This window comes from Gallus gallus, chromosome 17, assembly GCF_016699485.2.
Source record: "Gallus gallus isolate bGalGal1 chromosome 17, bGalGal1.mat.broiler.GRCg7b, whole genome shotgun sequence".
Lineage (NCBI taxonomy): Eukaryota > Metazoa > Chordata > Aves > Galliformes > Phasianidae > Gallus > Gallus gallus.
In genome coordinates, this window is record NC_052548.1 from 10,082,741 (window position 1) to 10,104,755 (window position 22,015).

At 53.6% G+C, this 22,015-nt stretch overlaps 1 protein-coding gene and 1 long non-coding RNA gene across 4 annotated transcripts in view; one reads left to right on the plus strand and one right to left on the minus strand.

Annotated features, from left to right (window-relative positions):
- NR6A1 (nuclear receptor subfamily 6 group A member 1) overlaps window positions 1-22,015 on the minus strand; it is a 65,241-nt gene that overhangs the window by 26,218 nt on the left and 17,008 nt on the right. The gene's annotated exons all lie outside the window — the stretch shown is intronic.
- Window positions 11,152-21,997, plus strand: LOC107052170. The gene is made up of 2 exons (XR_003070964.3): window positions 11,152-11,297; window positions 11,825-21,997. It is a non-coding gene; the product is annotated as an uncharacterized LOC107052170 (long non-coding RNA).

Genomic DNA, 22,015 nt, shown 5'->3' on the forward strand with positions numbered 1-22,015 from the left:
CCCCGCGGCCAAACGCCGTCCGCCGTGCACGCGTTTCGCTTTCACCGAGGCGCTGGGCTTTAGGCCACGAGGCTCGGCGCGCCGATCACCTCTGATCAGGTCACGCACCGCTGCAAAACAGCGCTCCTCGCGCGGCCCCGCCGAGCACGCGGCCATCGCAGCGCAGCGGCACCGCTCCGAGCGGAGCTGCGGTGCGCGCAGGGCGGGGGCTGCACGTGGCGCTGCTGAGGGGTTACTGCAAAGTCGGCCCGCGGTCAGAACTTAGAAATAAGCACCCAGCGGCGCTCCCGTGCTCGGACCGCTGCTCACCGCGCCGAGGCATTTAAGAGCGGCCAAAAGAGCTTCTGTAATGACAAACCCCGCTCGCCTCCACTGACTGAGCTGCGAAGCCACGGCCTGCTCACGTTCCCGAGGGCTGCAGGGCTCAGCCGCGCTGAGAAATGGCCGACTTAAAGCAAACAAGTCACAGAGGCAACAAAAGAGGTCATATTTCACTCGCTCCCGAGCCTGAAATTTTATTGCTTTCTGGTGACATCCTGCAATGCCAATAAGCCCCGGTGCAGCGCAGCCCATACGCCGTCCTGCTGGGCCCGGGTCCCTCCGCTGGGTCCTGCCCGTGCCCACCCCACGCCCTGCCCCCAGCACGCAGCAGGTGCACGAGGTGGCATCGAGGTGTCGCAGCACAGCCCTGCCGAGGGCCTTGCCGTGCTGGCGCTGTAAATCTGCAGATCTGCTGCGCTGGTCCTTGACATGCTCTCCGGTTTGACCTCTCCTTTCTCGCTGCCGAGGTTACCAAAGCAGGGCTGGCACGAGGAGCCCGTTATCCACACCCCCAGCGCACGGCCAAGGTAAGGCCGGCCCCTGGCCGTGCTGTTTACACAGCTGCTCGCAATCGTGCCTGCTCCAAAATCTCCACATTCTTTATCCTACGTGAGCGCCTCGCTCTTCTCCTGGTCTCCCTCAGAGACGTGTGAGCAGAATGCAGAGCACCACAGCACCGAGCAGAGCTCTGACATACAGCAGCTGGCCCCGGGGACAGCAGGACAGCATAGCGCTGCTCGCACTGCTGCTGGGGCAGCTCAAACTGCAGGATGGCAAAAATCCTGCAAATCCATGCAGAGCTGCAAGTAGAGGCAAAACCTGGTGCTGGGAAAAGGGTAATTGGCCAGACAGCCCAAGTCTTCCAAATTGCTCCAAACTCATGCTAAATACTTATGTCACAGTTTACTCATGTCCATAATAAATCCTTCAGGGCAGAATATAATTGCAGAAATCTGGAACTGTTCTGTAAGATGAGAGGCCGAGCTGTGAATGGGGCACAGGGCAGGAAAGGAAGAGGAGGATTAATTCTATTGTCTGAACCAAGCAGCCTTACAGCTACTTTGGTAAAAGAAAAGATACTGTGGCTGTTTCTTGTGTTGCCCTGAATCAGCCCATTCCCAAACCCAAACAAACAAACAAGCAACAAAAGCACAGAGCCATGACACCACTGCAACTGACAGCTCAGATTATAGAATACCAACAGTTAGCAACACGAAAAGCTGAAAACGTTGCCAACGACTCGACGGGTGACAGCACTGCCTGCAACAGATTTATTGTCCTGACATTATGGCCACGAGGGGTGGGCAAGGAAGCAATAGGAGAGGCGTGGAGATACCCGGGGCATCCTGTGCAGGGCTGGGGCGGAAGCAGAGAGAGGCACCTCCACCGCGAGCAGCATCTGCTCCTTCCCCCATTCGTAGTCCCGATATTCTGCACAAAGCCCATCAGAAAGATCTTAATGTAACACTACGCGGGTGTGAAAGTCACAGGGAGCAATTCCTAATGCCACAAAGAACTGTGGGAAAAGAGGTACAAGTCAAAGCCTGCCGGTGTGCCTGCATGCAAACTGCTGCTCTGACTCAGCCCAATACCAGCACGGCCACTGGCCTGCAAGTGGAGGCAGGAACGAAGCTGTGCGTTGTTGCAATTTCTGTACAGTGAACTGTGGCATCATGCAAACTGCTCAGAACACAGCAGATCACTGATAATAAGAGGAAAATATGCCAAAGAGTTATGCAAGGCTTTAAAGGGTATCCCGCGAAAGCACAGAGTGCTGCTGTGGGCTTTTCCCATTTTACAGATGCATTCGCTGCTCACCCCAGAGATGTGGGCTCCCACCAGCTGCCTGCAGCAGGAGTGCAGTGCGTGGCCAAATGAGCCGTCTCCTTTAAAAGGGAATTGTTCAGAAGCTATGGAAGGAACTACAAGGAGTGATTACAACCACTTGCATGGGCACTGAATTTCCACACTGGCTCGCAGAGCAGATTGCAAGAAGTTTCATCACTCCTTCCTCAATGGGTGACAAAGAGTGGACATTGCCTCTGTGTGACTGCAGGAGAAGGGGAGGTTAAGGGCTCCTCAGGGAGGAGAAAGGAAAACAAATGGGAGTGCAGGAAGGAGAAGTATATGGCTTTACTGCCTTAGTGGGCAAGTACAAGAAAAGAGAATTACAGAGGGAAAGCTTTACATCTCTATGAGCAGGCAATTGAGCTCCTTTCTAACCCCAAGCAAGAGCAGCTCCTCTGTGCACAGGTCAGCCTCATCCTACACTGAGATGCTGGTGCTCTGCAACAAGCCAGCAATTTGCTACCCCAACTGGCAGTACTATCGTACTTGCAAGCAGCTGGCTCAGCAGCTGGGCAGCACCTGTGTCCTGGCATCCCCAGGGCAAAAAGCAGTGAGAGTGTCCCCTCAAACTTTGGGTCAGACAGCAAAAGTAAGGGGGGAGCTGCTTCAAACCTAATGCTGCAGGTGCGGTACTGCACCATGCACACCCTGGCTGCTGCAGAGCACTGGGAGCACACAGCATGCAGTGCAGGAGCTGCACGCACCAACGGGGCCACGCGGGAACCGAGGGGGACCTCAGGGGGGAAGGTGTGACATAAGCGTGAGCACCAAGGCCTGAGCTGCATGTGCTGCTGCCAAACAAAGCTAAATATGTGCTCCCTTGAAAGAGAGAAAATGCGACAATTTGTAATCCTTGGGCTTTTACAGCTGCTTCAGAAAACGTGCAGCCTTTGAGCGTTCCTGTGCCCTGCGGTGAGGCACGGCTCTGTCCTGGCCTTCTGCCGGCGAGCACCCGAGGGACACAGCCCTGCTGCCAGCCCTGGTCTGCAGCCAGAGCCTGCGCCGGGGGAGCTGCAGGGAGGCGGCTGGACAGGAGAGGGCAGCACCCGCAGCACGACTGCATCCCACAGCACTGCTGCATCCCATGGCACTGCTGCATCCCATAGCATCCAGCAGCATCCCACAGCACTCGTAGGATCCCAGAGCATCCCCACAGCATCTTTGCAGCAGGATGCCACCTCCTACATTTTCATACAGTTCTCATCTTTCAAATTAAACATTGTCGTTACGGCATCTGTAGTCTTAAAAATTAAAAAAGGGCAACAAAAACATAAAAGTAGCAGGCTGAACATGTATGGTCCAGCCCCAGTATTACACATCCAGTCCAAAGTCTTATCTGCTGCTCCTTAAGAAAGGTGCCTCTGTCAGTGCACATTTCCGTTCTGCCCATGCCTTCCGAGCAGCCTGGAAATGCAGAGCCCTTCTGCACTGCTGCCCCCTGCCTCCTCCTCACAGCACTCTCACTTCTGCGCCATGCAAGAGCCCGGGCCTGGGAAAACAGCAGCCCTCCCTGCCTCCCTTCTGCTAATTCCGCTCCCAGTCTTTCCCTCCCAATAAAGCAGACTCTCAGTTTTCACACAATCAGTACCAGCAGCCCCCGGGCCCCAGATGTACCCACCCCAAACAGAACGAGGTCCCAAATTAAGATGTGTGTGGCTGCAAAGAGAAACCAATGTTAGTAGATTGACATCAGCAAAAAGAGCCTTCCATCCTGCTCTGGGAGCAGCACAGGACGTGCCATTCACATGCACACTGCCGTGTCTCGGGGCTGCTGCAGACCCGCGCTGCTTCGGTTGGAAGGGCTGAGCCAAACACACCGTCTTTAAGACAATTAGATTTTCAAAGAAACTACACTAAACATTTCTTTCATGTGTAATCAAATTATGTTAAAGCAAACCTCATAATCTAAACCATTCCATTGGTCAGCTCCTATTTGTTTTCCCTGCACCCTCATTTTTGCTCCAGATCTGTCACATTACATTAACACCTTTCCTACTCACTGCCTACAGAAATAACAGCCTTCGACATGCCTGCACAATCCATTTGTCCTGCTCTAATTACTTTTTGACATAGCCTCTTTCGCTGCTATCTTGCCTTTTCTGACCTCTGTCTGTATCAAAGCCATTTAAACTCCGTATCTATTGTGATGTGTCTTATAGGATACCACTGGAGCACTGGGCTGCAACATCTTGTAAATCCAATATTTAAATCTATGGTAATAAGATGATGTGCTCGAGGAGGACGGCCACTGCAATTGCTAACAGCTACAACCAGCTGCAAGTGCACTGAGACCCCGAACTGCAGTTTGTAGGGTGAGATTCCTGTGGTCAAGAAACTGCTGAACAAAACCAGGTAGTTCAGGGAGAAATGGGGCCCTCTGTGTCCTAAGGAATGCTCCTTAATTTCATAAATAAGGAGGAAAGTGGGAGAAGCTGGGAGACGTGGTCATCTTGCACCCAAACACACAGAATAAGAAATAAACCACTGCTAAAGGACTTGAGCAGACAGGGAAAGGACTGGGGCAGCGTGCAGCAGCAACGCGAGCTCAGGAGGAAGCACGACGGGGAGCACTCCTCTCCAAACCCAGAAAACAAGCCACGAATTTGTAATCCCAACATTCTGCTGTGTTTCGCAAACCCACTCAAAAAATGGGCCCCGAGCGGCTGCTGCAGCTGACTTAAACCAGGGAGAGCCCCAAACACAGCTCCTGCTTCCCCACTGCCCCCTTTCTCTGCCCCAGCACTCCTGCCCACCCAACCCGAGCACAAAGGGGCGCTGTGCCCACAGCCAGGACCGGGACCTGGCGTGCGTTGGCTCTGGGAGCAGTGTGCCATCCCCAGCAGCTCCAGAGTTAAATATTTGGGATTCCAACTGCATTAAATGTCCAGATTTATTTCCAGGTTGTTTAAGGTAAGCCGACTCATTTTTTTAAGATAACAGAACAAAACTGCCTTCGTGTTGTCATGACGTACCTGGGAGCCGAGGCAAGCAGCCTCCCTGCGCCCAGCGTGGGAACAGTGCCAGCACACGGCGTGGGGCCGCCCGGGCTGCCCTGATGACCGCACACACCTACAGCAAATCGGTCCGTGCTACCCACAGGACACACTGCCTCACCTTCACGTTCTCCTACCTGAGCGCACGGCGGTGGGACACCACGTGCCAGAACAGTCACACCGCTGGTGAGCTCCTACCCCAAGGGCAGCAAACTGTGCCACACTGCGCCGCAGGAGCAGCCGCGGGGCTCTGAGATGGCAGCACTGCGGCTGCAGCCCGGCAGCGCGGCTCCGGCACGGCGCGCCTCGGCAGCCACGACGGCCGCTTAGCCGAGCTGCACAGCCAGCCAGGGGTGGTGACCCTGCTATTTACAGCAGGGAACCTTCTCCTGTGCGCGCTGCCATCTCAGACACGTGGCCAAAATCCAGTTGCATTACTGCACGTGATTTGTAACAAAACAGTAACGTTTTCCTTGCACCTTTGGACAGCAATCACAGAACAACCTCTGTACCTGCAGTTTGATACACACCGTTACGCAGAACACGGAGTGCTCCATCAGCACCGTGCAATGACTGAATTCTAAACCCTCCTTCCTGCACGTTTCATCTGCGAGTGCAGTGCGAGGCGACTTCGTGCGATGCACTACTGCCGAGTTTACGGTGACAATGTAACATGGTGTCCTGCTGAGATCCAAGAATAGCAATGCCTTAAAAGGCAGTGATGTTGAGATCACAAGGAAAGGAGAATTAGGGCACAGCTGTGGAGTTCTGTAGGCTAAAACATAGACTCAATATGTCAGGGAAAATTAAATCACAGCGCTACATGTAATTTCTGGTCTCGTTTATAGCTGAGCTGAAGCTGTGCAGAATTTGTACCCAGGTCATGTGTGTGCACTGCAATGTTTCTGCACACAGACATAAAAAGCACAATTAATTTTAAAAGAAAAAAAAAACAAAACCAAAACCGAAGAATTCACACGCAAGCAATGGCACTGCAGCTTTGTTTGGACGTGGCGTGCAGGCGGCTGCACTTCGGGTCCACAGCCAGGCTGCAGCTCGAGGGCAGAGCAGCCCCAGCGCCACTGTGCAGAGTGCAATGCTCACAGCTCATGGCTGCGCCACACAGAGCAAAGCCTGACCGGCACAGCAGCAAGGTGCACACGTCCGAATGCCTCTGAATGCCTATGGCCGGATATGTGAGAGAAAAATGGAGGTAGCAAAGCTGAGAACAAACTTTTACAGAGTTTTTTTTCCCTGTAGGAGTGATGACGCTCTTCCATCGATCGGAGCAGTGTCTGTGCATGGGCCTGCAGTGTTCCCTTGTGCTCTGGGCCCAGAAGCACTCTGTGCCCACAGAGCGCAGTGTGGTACTGCTGGTGTGACCCAGCCCTGGGCACAGCTGCACGGCGGAGCACTGCACAGCCAGAGAGCAGCAGTAGGAAGCTGCCCGCAGCTCTGACTTTGTTTAGCTACGTGTATTTCCTGTGGAGCTTACAAAGCACAACTGTATGCAAAGTATGCAGATCTGCTGATAGCAGCTATCCTTTGTCCATACAGAGGTAAATCATAAATCTGACTTGTACATGGAGCTGGGAAACGAAAAGGTTCCGCTCTGGCTGCAGGCAGAGCCGGGGGGCAGCAGCCCATGGCTGGGAGGTGCTGTGGGGGCTGCAAGGTGCTGTGCTGTGGGTTCTCGGGGCGCTGCGGGGAAATTAACAGAGCAAATAACAAATCTGAGATTTGAAAAATGCTGGAGATCCATCGCTTTCCCGCAGCAGAACACCGTGTTACATTTTGGGCTCCATCACAGCCCCATCCACACGGACGTGCTGCTTTGCACCGCACGCAACGCAGCACACAGCGGTGCAAAACGAGGTCAGCGTTCTCCCGCAGCACACGCTGGCAGGGGGCTCCCGGCAGCCCCGCGCCCTGACCCACTTTCCTGCAGTATTTCTGCATAGCGACAGAGGTCCTAGCAGGACAGGCAGAACTGCAGAGCACGGAGGCTCCATTTCCTATCGCTGCCGCTGCAAGAATGCGTTTAACACACACATGCACACCGTGTTACGCACAGCCACAGGATGCATAAACCCAGGAGCAGGAGGACAGAAGGACGCAAAGGTTCCGTCTCATTCACAGGCTGTAACTCCAAAGCAGTCTCAGGGCAAACGCCACCGGGGCCGCAGCAGTGGCAGTGAAGGAGCCCGGCTGCCCACGCCGTGCCGAGGGGCTCACAGCCCGAGCTGACCCTGCACACACACCTGGGCAGGCCGGAGGTCAGCACGTGGCTGCACACACACTGCACTGCCCTGAGCACGCGGCCCAAACTCTGCCGGGGTGAGGGAACCCCCCGCCATGAGCCCCGCACACCGCGCTCCCGTCCCGCTGCTGCGCCGTCCCTACAGAGCTGCAGTGCAACAGCTGCAGACGGACATGGAGGCACAGAGCTCCGATGCCACCGCAGGGCTTTGTTTTTCTTTTTTTCTTTTCAGGTGCAGTTTCTGTATTTTCCCCTGCTCTGAAATTTTGTGCTGAAACCACACCGAGCCCTAAACCTCTTCAGTGGGAAATTTCACAAGCAGAGGATTATGACTTCAGCTACAGAATAAGCAGAATAAGCAGCGGGAGCAGATGGAACTCTTCAGAAACAATGATTCTATTTTCATGCAAATTTCCTTAGTAGTTAAAAAAAGATGAAGAAGAAAAAAGAACACCGAGATATGAGCGCGGGCTCTGAACGCCGGGGTTTGAATGATGCTAAAGCAGAGGGCCGGCAGCTCCATACAATCCCCAGGGCTTTAGCAGCAGTCAGAAAATAACCCCATGGCCAACAGAAACCACACTGCGTCCCCGGAGCCGAGGGGAGGAACGGAGCGCAGCGCGAAGGAACGCTCCAGTTTTGAAGGCTCCCACCACCACTGCACGCTGATGCGCGCTCCAGAGCTCATTCTTATGCTCCTTCAGAGCGCAGACCTCATTCACGAAGCAGCATGACAAAAATTCTTTATCCACTTGATGGCTACAGAAGGTGACAGCCCCGCAAAAAGACAGCCCCGGGGACGCTGCCCGCGCAGCCCTGCGGTGCTCCCCTGATTGCAGGAACACAGCCAGGCGTCGTCCACAGCCGAAACCTGGAAATGGAGCCAATTCTTTTGTTATTAATACTGGCAGACTACCCTACAAATGCATGCACAGAGTTAGCAGACCCCATCCCTGCCTCTGCCGCTGACTCGTGATGCTGTTTCGGCCCTGCCCCTGTATTTCTTCCCTTGTTTACATCTCCAGCGAGCAGCCCCAGCCACTCCCCGGCTCCCGTAGGGATAACAGCGCTGCGTGACCGCCTGTGCGATCCCGCAGCACACAGAGCGCATTTCAATGGTAGCGCTCAGGAAGGCTGATGTCATTCACTCAAAGGGCTACGTGGCCTGTAAGCGAGATTTTAAGGAGAGGGGAAACTGCACACAGAAAGGCGACAGTACCGGCAGCTCCTTTCCCCCCCCCGCCCAGGAGCGGCCCGCGCCGGGTCCCGCAGTGCCGCGGGGTTCCAGCAGTAACGCCGGGTCCCGCAGTGGCACCGCATCCCACGGCCACCCCCCCCCACCACAGCCCAAACCGTTTTCTTCCCAGTCTGTCCCAGCACTGCGGGAACGGAGCACCGGGAGCTCCCAACGCCCCAGAGGAGGAAGGAGCAGCTGCAGTGCTGTGGCACAGCACCCACACAGCCCCGCGGCAGCGTCCTCTGACCGCACTTCTCTGGAGCCCCACAGAGGTGACGGGAAGATGAAGGTGAGTCCCCGCGGTTCAGCCCGCAGCTCCCAGCGCACCGTGCTGTGGGCTGTCAAGGAAAATGGGACACATCTGGGCCAGGCAGCTGCTGGCTGTATCTGACCTGAACGGACTTAGGGAAAAGCCCTTCTTTCTCTCCTCCCTCCAACTGTGTCAACTCTTTTATCCAGGGTTGGAAGTGCCAAAAAACCTTGGGAGCAACCGGCAGAAGCACCGGGTGATCCCTGCACTGCCCTTCCATTGGTGGCCCAACGATCATCATTTTCCTCTTTTGATTCGTGTGGATTCTCTGCGGCAAAGCTTTGACACCAAGGTGACCCCGGGACTTTCACATCATTGCTACCGACCCTAAGACAGGCTCACCAGAGGCCTTCTGACCAAATCTGCTCCACTGGTTTGTTTAAAGCAGTCCTAAGCACAAAGCATTAACAGAAAGCAGACACTGCATGAAGATTCCACCGCTCGGACACCGCGTGGGCCCACAACAGCACCTGCGAGGCCATGCACAGAGCCTGGCACAGCTCCCAGGGCGCAGCAGCCGCCCCAAAGGCTCACAGGGACCACACTGCCCCCAGGTACACTCCTGCCATCTAGTTTCTGTTTGTCATAAATAGATTCAAAGATACCGCATTCTTTACAGGCAGCACGACCGCACCTGCCTGCTCAGATGCACACTCAGGAAGCAGAAAGCACTCCCAGGGCACAAGGAACATATTTTGGCCATGGCACCATCTGCTTTGGGAGCAATGGTCGACCTCCTCAACCAGTGAAAGACAATAAGGACAATCCTCAAAGTGGGAGGGGGAATGGAAGCTGTCTGAAATCGGGAGGAGCTCCTCTGGGGGTTGTGGCTGAACAGACCGATATCGTTGCTCTCACTGACGGAGGTGGGAACCACCCCATCCACATCCCCAGCAGCTGCACGGCACCGACAGCCCGGGTACCACGAGCAGCACGCCACCCTTCACTGCTAACTGCTTCTTTTAGTGATGTCACAGAACTGTCATTAGGTTTTTCATTCCACTTTCACGTCCCGTGTACTCACATACCTGGCCCTCAGGGACGATGATAGAATCCCATGTGAAGAACTCCAGGAGGGCCCCTGGCCTCCCCATCCCAGGAGCAGTCCCAGTGCCACCAGCAGCCCCACCTTCCCCCTCCCACAGGGGCACGCACTGCGTGATGCATGCAGCACCCCCTTCCCAGCCATGCTTTGACAGAGCCGTGTGGAAGGAGCAGGAAGGGCTCTGATCACTGTGGCTCAGCAAGCTGGGGGCTGCCACACTGCAAAGACTGAGAACAAGTGGAGAAGGAGGGCTGATGGGACTGGGAGAGAAGGAGAACGAGGCAACAAGGAAATTGGCTTCTCCCCATCTACCATTGCAGTTGGCAGTCCCTGGCAGTGTTCAGAACGGTAGAGATGAGGGACGTGGTCAGTGGGCACGCTGGGATGGGCTGGTGGCTGGAGTTCATCTTAGTGGTCTTTTCCAACCTTTACGACTCTTGTGATTCTGTGGCTCCCACTGAAAACACTTCCATGGAGGGAGTACATCCCCAGCGTGCAGCCCCAGCCGTTAGCATCTCATTGTGCTGCCGGGGACACGGGGACACGGCAGGGGAGCCCCGCGGTTGTGGATCCAGCTGCCGAGAATGGCTTCAGGGCCCCGCGTCCCACTGCCCAGCTGCGCCCCTCAGGGCCGGCCTCGGTCCCTCTGCCACCTCGGGGACGGGGACGGAGCCGTCCCGCCGCCCGCGAGGAAATCCTTCAGCCTCAGCGCCGGGACGACCCGAGGCCGGCAGTCAGCGGCAGCAGCTCGGTTTGCATCACCCTAAAAACACCGAAACCGGCAAACCGGCGGAACTCCCTCCCCGCCGCCCGAGAGCGCTCCGAGCGCCGCGGCGCCGTCCCCGGCGGCCGCAAGGTAGGGCCCGTCCCCGCCCGCCCCCGGCGCGGCTCCCCGCGGCCCGGCCCCGCCGCCAGACACCCAAACACGCCCCGGCCCCACGCTCCGCGCCGGGCGCGGCCGCCCCCATCCCGCCCCTCGGCGCGGCGCGGCCACTCGGCGGCGTCGCGGCGCGCACGTGACGGCGGCCGCTATAAAGGCGCGGCGGGGCGGCGCAGACAGGGCTGCGGGGCGCCGGGAGCCGCTCGGCGCCGCGCCCGCCCGCCCGCCGCGCGCCCCCGAGCCGCCGCCGCCGGCCGAGCGCCGGGCCGAGCCGGGCAGGGCGGGCGCCGCGGGCACGGCCGCGGGCGCGGCGGGGAGGAGCGGGCGGGGCCGCGAGGGGCGGCCGGAGCTGCGGGCGCCCGAGCGGTGCCCCCAGCGCGGGACCGCGCCGCCGGGGCCGTAGGTAAGGATGAAGGGTTTCCGTTCGCGTCGGGGCGTTCGGGGCGGCCGCGGGCGCCGGGAGCGCGGCCGGAGCTCGTTGCCGCCCGGCGGGCGCGGGGCTGTCAGGGGCTTTTCCAGCCCCGTTTCTGCACGTGCTCCTTTGTTCTCCGATAGAAGCTTTTTATATCCATCGCGTAATGTAAGCCAGCTGCGGAGCGGCGGCCCGGCCCCGCGCGGCGGCCGCACAAAGCTTCGTGCGCTGCGGGGCGCGGAGCGGGGCGGAAAGGAAAGAGCCCCCGCCCCATATCGGCCCCATATCGGCCCCATCCCCAGACGGGGATTTAAAAAAAAAAAAAAAAAAAAAAAAAGCCCCAGGAAAAAGCGGAGGAGAAGAAAGTCGCGCTGTAACCGAACACTGCGCGGCCCCGGGGCGGGCGCGGCGCCGCGGACGGGAGGAGCCGCCCGGGGACAAAGGCGGCGGCGCGGGGCGGCGGTGCGGGGCTGCGCGGCCGACCCCAAATCTGACGGTAACGCGAACCCCGCGTGCAGCATTCCGCAGATGCCTGAAACGTGTGGAAAGCGCCGTGCGAAGATCGCTTAGCCAAAGTTGTGCCGTGAGAAGTGCCGTGTGTTTGCTGAACGCGCTGCGCTCTGTCACTCACTGTGACGCTTGCACCAGATTCTGTCTGCAATAAAACTCAGCCAACCTGTACGTTTAGTACGCTCTAAGGAAATACTTCGATTTCATCAACTTTTTCTATCGGTCCCCGAGCTTTAGAAACGAATCGGGCTGGTTCTGCTGTAAGGAAAACGCCGCAACAAGTTTAGAAAGTTCCCAAGTGGGCGATTGTCCCCACTGCTCGTGCCCAGAAACGGGAGAGCGCTCCAAAAGCTCCCGGCAGTATCAGAAACGGCGTTAAACCCCGCCCCGAGCTGCGGCGCTTCCCGCACGGCCCCGCATTGGGCGCCCGCGGCTCGCGCTGCTGCCGGGCGCCTCCATTCATGCGCCCGTACCTGGATTTGAATAGAAACCAGACAGCAATTCTTCGCTGCCAGCCACCATTCGCCGCCGGACAATAGCGGTCTGTTAGCGCAGGCACAGGCCGGGGGACACAAAGCTGGAGCGGCAGAGCCGGGCTGCAGCGCACAGGAAATTACAGCTTTTGATGCGGCGCTGCCGTCAGCGCGGGGCTGCACCGCGCCGGGCGCTCCGCACCGCCCAGCTGGCACGAAGCCGTGCGGGTACAGCCCCGCGGGCACGGCACAGCCCCGCGGACACGGCCCTGCGCCGCGCTGCAGCCCTCGCGGGCCAGAAGTCGCGCGGGGACGAGAAAAGGGATTTGGCGGACAGAACCCCCCGCGGTTACCCGCATACGGCAGCGGTGCGGCTGCTCGGGGCAGCGGTGGCTGCCTGGGGGCAGCCTGGAGGCTGCGTGCAGGTGTGGTAGGGACCCTGAGCTGTGGCACCTGGCAAACAGCGCAATAAATGAGGAAAACAAAACACTCGGTGTCCGGTGCTTCCTATCGCCCTGCCTCTCCTATAGTCTTGCAGAGTTAAAGCAAGGGCTCCTCAGAGACAGGGCTTTAATCCTCTGCCAGGAGCCAATGAGCAGAAGCCACCGAGATCAGGGCCCAGCGCGGGGCTTTGTAGGACGCAGAGCTGCCCCGGCTGTGCGCTGGGGGCGGAGGTGCCCCAGGAGCTCAGGCTGCCCCTCCTCACCTGCCAGAACCGATCCCCAGCCATCACCCTCGGATACAGGTCCTGCCAAGGCTCCCGGCACCCACGCACAGCCGCGGGCCGGGCTGCAGCACAGAGCAGCACTGCTTCCCCCGGGGAACAGACAGAGCCGTCACACAGCACAAGTGGGAAACGTGTTTGTCACTGAGCTGCAGTGACACGAAGCAGTGTCAAAGAGAAAGCAGGTCTGGCTGTTTGCTGCTCCCCGTGGCCGGGTAGGGATGGCCAAACCACTGCACAGTGTGAAAAAGTGCAGTTCTCTCCGGTGTGGTACGAATTACCAGTGACCCACCATACCCCTGTATGCGAGGGGCCGGCTCACTGTGCATTCAGATGCTGTTTCAGGGCACTGGAAATACAAACGTGAATGTAAACACCCCTGCTGGGAATCGGTTTTGTCTGCATCATTATATAATTTCCTTGAATTCTCTTCCTGCTGCAGTACAGTGGCATGGAGAGATTACTTCTCAGCAGAACTTGGGTGACATGAATCACCCAAGCTGTTCTGATCTTCCTGTTTTTCCTTGCTGGTACTTACCCAGGAGGACCCATCAAAAGGAGCCTCTGAATGAAAATATTGCAGATGATGTCTATTAAAAGTTATGGATATTGATGCATCTACCAGCAAAGCATTTGCAGACTAAATACCGCTGTACTTTACATTGCAGCCACCTTTCCCGCTTCCCCTCAGTGCTGATACCAGCTGCTCGGCAGTAGGCTGGTTCTAAAATTAAAGAAATTAAAATCTCCTGAAATTGCTATTTGAAAACAGGCATCGTGTTGTATTCTGCCTAGCGATTGGGTGGCTCAGCTTTAACACCTGTTAAGCACGTTGCTCGGAATGGAAGCCTGTGGTAGAGGCTGGCAGAGCCTGTGCCTAATGAGAGCAGCTGTAAAAGGAACGTCTGGGCACATCCCTGCCTGTAAACGTCTGTAACCTCAGCTGGGACAGAATAATCCCATCGTGCACATCAGGAAAGGATGCTGATAGCTGCTGAAGTTCCTGTTGGGTCAGGTCCTTAACCTTCCCTCAGAAGTAACAGGTAGCAGCTTTCCCACCTCCACTTACACCTATTCCCACGTAAAGTTTATGAAGACTCACAAAAAAGAAGAGACCTTTTAACTACAAACAGACTTTGAAGTGGCAGCAGTTGCAGCATCCCACAGCGCATGCAGTCTGAGCGCTCATTAACAGCTAACTCTCACGACAAGGCTCAGCTGCCCATAAGCGCGCCGGGTCCGACCAAGTGCAGCAATTTAACAAAGGATGGGGAATCTTAAGAATTTCATTTTATCTCTGTAATAGCCAACAGATGCCATAATCACTTCAAAACCATATTATTGATATAATTCAAACATTTCAACCGTTACAAAGTCAGGTGTCTCCATATCACAGATCAGAGGAAGGCACGCTTTTCCATAAGCAGCACTGACACGCAGGTCAACAACATTACTTTTTTACATAGACTTCACTCATTCTTAGTTTCCCCGCAGCACCCAAAAGCTGTGTGCACAGCTCAGCAGCTGTCCATACAACAGCCACAAGTCACCATTACCATTACTACAAACTCTGAAGTGCCGCATCTCAACCCCGACCAAACCCCGCGTTAACTGTACCACCGTGCATGTGAGTGCCGCTGCTCTAACAGAACAGCAGCAGCGCTGGCTGAGCAGAGGGCTGCCTTCCATCCCAGCTGTGTTACAGCTGTGCACAGTGGCGTTGTGGCCATGCCCTGCGTGCAGCCCCTGCTCCTCCAGCCAGGACACAGCACTGCATTGCTGATAGCAGCGCCGTGTGGTCCTTCCCGGCCAAAGAAGCACACATTGAGCGGTTTGTGAGGTCCAGTAAACCAGAGGTTATCAGTCTGAAACCCTCCTGTGGTACATTTACCAATTCCTAACTGGTAGCCTAAATCAGATGACAGTTTTCTTGAAAAGACATCATGAGACCATTTAAGGCCTTACTGCTTAATTCCTCCCGGCAGCCCATACGTTTGCTTTAGCACACAGGCAGGAAGCCTGCAGTGCCTGCTTCAAGTAACACATTTAAAGTCAGGGTCGTGAACAAAAAGGGTTAGTCTGGTCTGTAAACAGAGGTGGTCAGGGTTTAACCAAACCAACAGCACTTCCCAGCCCCCCGTGCTACGCTGACATTCATGGCTGTGCTGCATTCCAGTGCCCTGAAGTGTCAGCAGCTCCCACTTATGCAATGACAGTGCCTGCAGTCTGGGTGCCCGCAGGCGCCGCTCTGCAGAACCCGGCCCAGGCTGCACCCACCTGCCCAGGAGTGACAGCTCTCCCCCAGCCAGCAATCACTGCAGCCCAGGGGAGAGCCTGGGGACACAGCGGGCGGCCGCGCTGCAGAGCCGCGTCGTGCAGTGGGCACCGCACTGACAGCAGTGGCTGTTCTGACACATTCCCATGGCTGGAGCCTCTAATTCGGATTTCTAAGATGGTCAATGCGTTTGCAGACAAAGGTTCACAGGACAAGTGCGGATTCTAAGTATGAAAGAGAACGCATTCAAATTCACCACATCTTTCTTCTGCTGAAGATTTAAATATTGCGTGGCTTTAGCTTTCTTTCTGTTCACTGAATATCAAGGTCAATTAGGAATGATGTCTGGCTAGTACTCTCAGAGCAGATTAGACAGTTGCATCAAAAACTAGGACCGTGTATAGGTCATCTGTTACTGTGACCTACATTTCTGAGAATCTGTTCAATTTGTTTTATTCAAAATGTTGTGCTGTCTCAGCTCTGTTTCTCATAGTAAACCTATAACAGTAGAAAATAGCTTCATTAGATACTTACATAGACACTGCTTACTGCTTCTACTAACACACAAAGAAAATCAAATCCATGCAGCAGACCTGTGCCTGTCATCCATTTAATTTTGAAATAACTTAAGGTTCTGAAAGGCTTATGCCTTATAATCTAAAGCATTTGGCCCGCATGCCAAACACTAAGCAATCTGAAATGCATAATAGCTTAGCTGCAGCTTTGCTTGCCCTATTTAATTCATTTCTACCTTCAGTAACCAGCGGATAGATGCAGTGCTCGGCGTTACACATTGCAAATGAAGAACATACTGCAGTATGTGAGTGCAGTGGGGCTGTTTCCTTTGTGCCACGTGAGCTCTGGGGAGCCCTTACAGGGCAGTGGGTTTTATTGCTCTGTCTGAATGGAGCCAGACTTCTTCCAAAACTTTGTGTTTAGTTGTGTATAAGGATTTTGCCATCTGCATTTTGACAGTAGTGCTCAGTGTCTGGGATACCAACCTATGCTTTCTGGGTTGTCATTGTGAAACCACAAAGTGTTTGCAAGAGAAATCTGTCTTGTGGATGAGATTCCTCTCTTCTGACAGCTCTGAGTTGTTCCAGTCAGAAGGACCAGGCACTGGGCAAACGTGTGCTGGTGGGAGCACTTGGAAGGGGGAAGGAGAGAAAGTATCTTAAAACCTGAGAAAATAGTTTTTAAGTACCAATGAATTCAGTGCAAAAGGAAAACTGCAAAATGACATAATAATTGAACCCTCCATTCAAACAGTACTCTAACCAGATTTTAGAACTACCATCTACAGCCCCTGCAGCTCATTGCTGTGCTTCGATAACTGGCACAGAACACCCTTACATCAGCTGTGCTCTCATCACAGCCCAGGAGAAAAGGCAGGCAGTGGGATCAAACAACTGTAGAAGAGAGCACAAAAGGAGAGCTAACAGATCGAGCTTCTCAGGTGCCCGTGAAGCCATGGGTGCTGGACTATGGCCCCACGGCCGTCCGAGCCAGCAGCAGCTGCTGCAGCAGTGCTACACGAGGCAGGCTCAGCAGGGTGCTCACTTCTGCAGCTCAGCATACGAGAGCCATTTCCCTTCCCCTCTTCCCCACGCTTTGCGGCACCAGGGCCTTGCAGTGGAGAAGTGGACGTTAAATGCACAGGCAAGGAGGAGTCCTTAGTCTCAAAAATAAGGTCTGAGTGGGTTGCATGGAAACTACGTAGGTCACAGCTTGGAGGAAACAGACTGCTTGCACATTCCACACTTGTGTGAAAGATTATGGGGTATCCTCTAAATAACCCTCAGGATAATCTCAAAGATCAGTGGTCTCTAAGATGTTTTGTTTTTTTTTTCCCTTTGGTGCTTATCTTGTTTCCCATCTATGATGCTACACAACGTTATCTTTTAGCAACAGGAAAAATCTAGCTGGATCCATGTGCCCATGAATGCTATAGGAAGCAGTGCACTCGGAATTACAACTCCCTTTGATGCTCTGCATTCAGAGGGACATTGACTTGTGTCACATCCTTTGACACACAGACTTTCAAGAGACACCTGAGCCAGGGGTGGGTGGGATCTGGTGCTGCCAGTGCAGCAGTGGGCACCCAGTGAGGGAATGGGGACCTGTAATGCCTTCACAGGAAGGAAAAATATATAGGTGCTTTATGCACTTAACTGGTAGTTCTTAGAAGTAAAATCTTTTCAAGATGTATGCTATACATCCTTTGAGATAGCAACATGGAGTTGACCCAGAAGTGCCACGCTTTCTAAGCTGAGCCAAAGAAGTGATGTTTCAGAGGTGTTTCTTTTGAGAAGAGCTGCAAGTCTACAAGTCTGGCAGATGAGAACTGCTGGATTATACAGCTGAAAAACACAGTCATCTTCAAAGGACAAGTTAGCAATGAATAAGACATCATGATTGCGAAAAGCAAATTCTTCATTTGATCCCTCTCCATCCGTACTGCTTCCAAAGCAGATATTTCTGTGTTTTTCGGCAGTATCCGTGTGTGAACACAGGGACATTGCTACAGCCAGGGTGTGGGATGTGGTGCACCTGGGAGCTGCCCTGCTCAGAAGGGACGTTCCCTTCCCTTCTCTTCCCTTCCCTTTGCAGTGAGGACCACGTGTCAGTCTGCTCTTTCAGGATTCAATCACATAAAGAAAAACTCTTCAGATCTCTCTTGTGATTACTTTGCAACACAAATTTTCTCTGTCAAATATGCATGCAATTTTTTGCACTTTTCTTCAGTGTCTTGAAGCGTTAAAATGATTCCTGGTAAGGTGCACGTAGCAATGCCCATAGAGCCATAGAGCAGGCTTTGTAGCATGCTGATGAGAAACAAAGGAGATAGTCATTCCACAGACCAGGATTCTCTTCAACATTCTGATCTCCAGCTACATTTTGCGTTTCAGAAAAATATAAGGATATCTCCAACCTCACTGCTGAGACTCGTGTAGGAGCAGACGGCATTTTCTGCCCACCCTACCACAGAAAGCCTGGCCAAGTCCAACTGTTTCCCATCTGAAAGCAGAAAGTCCATTCTCCACAGCAGAAGTAGCTTTGGCTAACAGGACTGCCACACTGACAGCTATGCCAGTAGTTTCTAAGAATACCAAGAGGAAGAACCCAGGCTGGCCGTGGTGCTTGCACAGATCAGCTGCCATCAACAAGAGCGCTCAGCACAGCGGTGCCTTTGGGGGAAGTACATACCTGAGCTCACCACTGTAATAACACAGGAGAAATATTATTTCAGTGATGAAGAATCACCAGCATGCTGGATATACCAACAGACAGCAGTGTTATAGCTGCAGAAGCTGCTCACCCAGCATTGGATGTGTCAGAGCACAACTGTGGGAATTTATTTTTAATGCGGAGGAATCTCAGCTATCCTGACAATGAATCCAATATTGACAGTAATCTGCAGACCACAGACGTCAAAGATGTGGGACAAGAGGAGTTCACAGGGATGCTGCTGGAGAACCCACACAGAGAAAAGTTCATTCATGGTTACTGAGTGTGGAGAGGCTGAGACAGAGAGGGAGCTGAAAGCATCTGGAAGACAGCAGATGATTAGTAGGAAATATGCAAGTTTCTCCTGCTATGTCCTTTTCTACGTGCCCATTAACCACCACTTAGATCTGCTTCGTTGTAGCTGATAGCTGCAATTCAGCAGAGCTCCCAGCCATCGCTTGGTTTTGGTTTTGTTTTGAATTAAACAGAAAATTTCTTACATTACATAAAACAAGATGAAGATGCACCAAATGAAGACATCCCGGGCTGACATGGCTTTGTTCCATGCACACTGCAGGCCCACACTGCTGACATGCAGCTCACTGCAGACCCACAGCTCTGCTCAGAGCCCCCACCAGCTGCAGGAGCTGCTCCCAGCTCCCGGGGTGGTTGGGTGAGGTCCCTTTGGTCCCTAGGGACGGTTGGGGAAGAGGGAGGCAGAGCTGGCAGTGCTGTGCAGCTGATCCCAGCACAAAAACAACTTAGGAGACAGATACTGAGCCGAAGCCTAATCCAGTGTGATCGCTCCTATGTAAGTAGGTCAGCAAGAAAGCCCCCGAACGCAGCGCCTTCCAGCCCAGCAGCGGTTCTCCCTGCAAGCACATTTGACAGATACTTCTTTTAGAAGGTAACGTGTTGGGGGGGTTGATCTTGAGAGCTTGTGTGTTTGCCATAGGAAGGTAAAGCAAGTTCCATTTAAGAAGTACAGCTGTTTCAGCCTCTGCTTTGTTTTGCTGCAGCATCATCTCTCTGCAGTTCAAAAGAAGCTTTTCACTCTTCCATGCTCTGTCGCAACAAAAGCTCACACTGATTCTGTGAAGCCAAAACATTTTCCCCTACTTAGCCCAGGCTCGAGGCTCTGTGGTGTGGGTGAGGGTACCAGCAGACAGCTCAGAACTCGCTGCCTTTCATCAGTGTGCTTCAGAGAACTTTATTCTATCTGCAATTTTCATATGCATACCCCTGGTTTGATCAACTTGATGCTGACCCCGAGCTAAACAGAGACTGGCAATAATCTTGATTATCTCCTTCACTCTCTACACTTTTTAGGAACCCTTTCAGTTCAGTGATCTCTGCAGCATAGCCCACACTCATCAGGACAAAGTACCATTTCAGCAGTTAGAGGAGAACTAAATGCAGATGCAGCAGCCTCTGTCCCTGTAATACCTCACTGAAGTTAGATTGCACACACACGGCAGTCACTGACCTGCCACAGCAAGTACTGCTTCTTACAGTAGAGTCCTTGGTGCCAGAACAGTCAGTGGTCCTTGTTCCCAAACATGAAACTTTGCATTTGACTGTACCAAAACATTCATTTCTGCTATGTTTATCTAGAGATACGGAGTTGTGTTTGTATCTATCCTTCATTTTTCCATTTAAAACAAGAGAACAAAAACCTGTGACAGCTGAAACAGCGTTTCTCCCAGGTCTGCAGAGCAGTGCTTTACAACACAGCCGTCACTCTTCAGACTGCATCAACTTGGTCAGGTTCCCATTTAGAGTTACGCTGAGACCTCCCCATTTGTCAGTTTTTAATCCTTTTAACATTTGCCACAGCAGATTTCTATCATCCCAGTTTAAGATGTCATACTTTAAGTCCAACACCTTGTGCAGGTCCGGGGTTACGCCGCATCCACCAGCACATCTGTCAGCTCAAAATGGGATCACAATAACTTGTGAAATCCTCTGTAAATCATTGGAAACAGTTATCAGTTCCATTTCCCTGGAGACCCAGAAGAGCTCCGTGTTTATTTTCTCTGGGATAACATTGTAGCATTACAATCCCAAAGGGCAAATGGTGGCGATCGGTGCCTTTGTGCCCTGATCTCACCTTGTCCCAAGATGTATCCAGCAGCCCTCCAGTGAGCTTTGGGGCAGAGTGAAGAAACAGAAGCATCAGTGCTAAACGTGAAAGCTGTTTGGCGGCGGCATTGCTGCTTACACGCTCATGTCTACAACAAGAACATTTTCATGGCACAGCTAAAGCTTGCTCTGGAACAAAGCAAATGTGTTTGTGTCCAACCTTCCCACTGCTGCCATGCGCCCACACACACCGCTGTGCACGGAGCACTCGGCGTGATGCCATGACCACGTGGAAGGTCGGGGGGCACAAAGGGAGGAAGGTGTGAACTGAGGAAAAAGCCTCTCACAGCGTAGTGTGCAAATACTGACATGTTGTGCTTGGTGTGTTCGTGCTTTCCCTGCTGTACGCTCCCATGGCTCCCGTGGTCACCGCGCAGCACTGCGAGCATTGCTGCTCCGGGCTGATCGCTGCTTGTTAGCAATGCAACTTCACTTTGCTGCTTTTTTCTCCACCAGCTCCTACTCAGAAAAGATTGCAGGAACAAGGTGAGACTAATTTGCAGAGAGTTCTTTTCATTTTCAGGATCAGTTGATGCTTAACGGCACCATTAAAATCAGTCCATGTAAGCAGTGACTCCAAGCTGTATCCCGGGAACACGCTCAGCTCTCACATGAACACACAGCTTGCTCGGTTTAGGACAACTGGTTGGCTTTAAGTACTTTCACAGGCAACACACAGGCTGTTAAGGTATATTCACAGAGAACACTCTCGGCCCCACGATGAGGGAAACACTGAATTGAAATCAAGTCTGCAGAATTGAAGAGTGAAAGGATTCCTGCTAACTTTGTGAGCTCTGCTGCACTCCCTGCAGTTGTTTCAGGAATAGCAGCGGATTCCGCTTCTAAAAATAAGCTGCAAATAGCTCCTCTCTGAAACCACACAAACCAGGTGGAAAAAAGTGAAGATGATTGGATACTGTATAGAAACCTGAAGAGAGTAAACCCCAAATTACAGGGCTGGGAGCATCACCCCTGCTGCAGCCAGCACAGAAAACGTTTCAGCATCAGGTGAATCCACTGGGAATCACATGGCTGAGCAGCAGCCTGGCCAGCTCCCACCCCACCGCTCTGCCTTTGGAGGGTGACCCGAGCTTTGGGCTCCAAAATGTTTTAGAAACCTCAGAGCAGCTATTGACAATACATACATCCACAGGAAGAAAAGCTCTTTCACAACTGCCATTCAGACATATTCAAAGCTGTTTTAAGAAGGGCTAAGTCAAGTTCACATTGATAACAGTATAGTTCTACTTCTGCTATTCATTAGTCCTCACGGTTCCATTTTGTAATTAAAATACTCGCAGCAGTTTAAGACTTTGCAATAAAGAATGTGCAGCCCTCAGCAGTGTTTCCACTGTTA